Below are 2,449 nucleotides of genomic sequence, written 5' to 3'. Positions count from 1 at the left end.
CACCACCATGATCATCCCAGCATCAGCACCACAATCATCCCAGCATCAGACCAAAGGTCATACTAGCATCACCACCATCATCTTAGAATTTCCACCATGATCACACCAGCATCACTACCACCTTCATACAAAGATCGCCATCATGAGCCTTGACATTTCTTGACCACTACTACCCAGTCACCACTGCTGTGTTACCTGATATGCTAGGACCTAGGGTCACCAAGAGGACAAGTCTTTAAACTTGCCTCTAGGTTTAATTATCAAGGTTCGGTTAAATGAGATGAGATCTGCCTATGTGGGTGACATTACGCCATGGGATGGGATCACAGGCTGCATAAAGAGAAGAGGGCAAGCTGAACATAAACATGGTTCTCCATCTCTCTCTCTATCCAAGCTAAAGAAAAAAAGTGAGCAACCAGCTGCCTTATGCTCTGGCTACCACGACATCCCTGCCCTGATGAAACTGCATCTTGAAATTGAAAGGCAAAGCCAACTCTTCCTCCCTGAAGTTGCTTCTGTCGGAGCAGCGAGGAAGGTAACCAAGACGACCACTAGCCAGGTAACATGGCCTCTTCAAACATTTTGCCACTACTACTTCCAACTCCACCATCAACAACTCCACCATGGTTAGACCACCACTGTCATGACTATCATCACTGTCCCCTGAAAATGAAGAAGCATTTGAAGCTATCAGAGTCCGTTCCTGAGGTTGCGAAGTATTTCCCAGAATGGTTTAACTATTTAGGTCTGGGCATGTCCCAAATGAGTGGTGAATCAAGCTACGTCCACAAAATCAAATTTCCCACTTCTTATACATTGTACTATTTTCCAGCTTCAGTCTAGAAACTGTTTTTTTTCTACATCCCTTCCCGTCCCCTCCCTGTGCCTTCTCCTTCTCTCTCCTATCTTTTTTTCTTCTTTCCTTACAAAGGAAATGCATATTTTATGACAATTTTCAGTTCAGACCTTACTAACTTTAAAATTATCTAAAAATGAATACCTATAATTGCCATGAGAGATTTATATCTATAATATAGAAAAAAAATGTAAAAACCAAAATGAGGAGTTACGTCCCTGGCTTCTCCAAAATGAGATAGGGACTTCCTATTGCCTAATGCAATTGTGTGCACAGTGTTTATAGGCCATTGTGAAGGCAAGTAGGTCCTGAAGAATGGAAATTTCCCTCTGCATCATCCCTCATCCTTCCGAACGTGAAACTCCCATGGAAGCCATCAGCTCCCACCTGAAATAGAGGAGCTATCTCCCTGAAAGTAAAGGCCAAACCCTTCAAAGACCTCAAATGAGCTGTGGCTGGCCAGCTGGAGGAGATGGAGGCCCTAGACTCTTCTCCTCGTCACTTGTTGCTTCTGGTCACGATGATGAGAGAACTGAAATTGGGTTTGAGTTAGGGCTTGTGGGAAGAAAGACAAAGATCCCCCAGAGTCACTAAGGCATACTGCTTAACTGTAGGTGTGAGAGTTGAGGTAGTGAGGCCTGGTGTGTTAAAGTATTAGGTGTTTCACGGGCGTAAACTGTGGGTTACGACCAGTTACACCTAATACTGCTAATGATAAGTAATTTCTATTGTGTATTATCTGCCAGATACGACTACCTCAGGGCTTCCTGTGTAAAAATTAATAAAAAAATAAAATCTTCTGAGGTCGGTGTTTCCCCATCCTACAGAAGCAGAGACTCATCCTGTCACTCAAAGACAACCTCCTGTGGATCCACAACACCCTGATCCCACATCTGACCAACTCAAAGGAGTCAAGGTTGCTGTGGTGAAGTGTTGATTTCTGCTTCCGTGACATGGGTAAAGGATATGTTGGATTTTGTATATTTTCTTCTCTTAAATTTACCCAATTTCTAAACAAATTAATAGAAACAAACAAAAAAATATAAAACAGTTTTCTGGAAACACTGTAATTATTCCACTTCTCTGTCATGAGTCTTTCCTTGAGGGAGCCCAGAGAACAAACCCATCCTCACTAAATACTCCAACCACCGAAAAGAGGGCCTGGAAGGAGCCATTATTCTGATAGAGATGTAGTCATGGAAGATTGGTGACTTGGACATGTTTAGTTGCTCTTTACTGAGAACAATATAGAAATCAGAAGGTGGCTGACTTAAATCCCTTTCCATGTCCATCAAGAAAAGCCACAGGCAAGATATGAGCTACTTGCTCTCGGATGGGGATGTGACTCTCTGTTGATTGGCTTTTTGGGTGTGAAGACCAAGCCAGAGGCTGGAGCCAAGCAGAGTCTGTTAATATTTCCATTCATGGACATGCAACAGCAAACCGTTTCATACATTTATAGGAAAGCATCAAATACAATATCTTTGTTGTGCTTAATCAGAACCAGAGTAGAATTCCAGGAGACAAGAATAGAAATTCATCCTAATGATTTCATTCTTAGTCCAAACATGCAGTTTTTTCCCACTCTGTTTG

Source organism: Mus pahari, chromosome 4 (assembly GCF_900095145.1).
Source record: "Mus pahari chromosome 4, PAHARI_EIJ_v1.1, whole genome shotgun sequence".
NCBI lineage: Eukaryota > Metazoa > Chordata > Mammalia > Rodentia > Muridae > Mus > Mus pahari.
Note: the sequence above shows the minus strand (reverse complement) of the source record.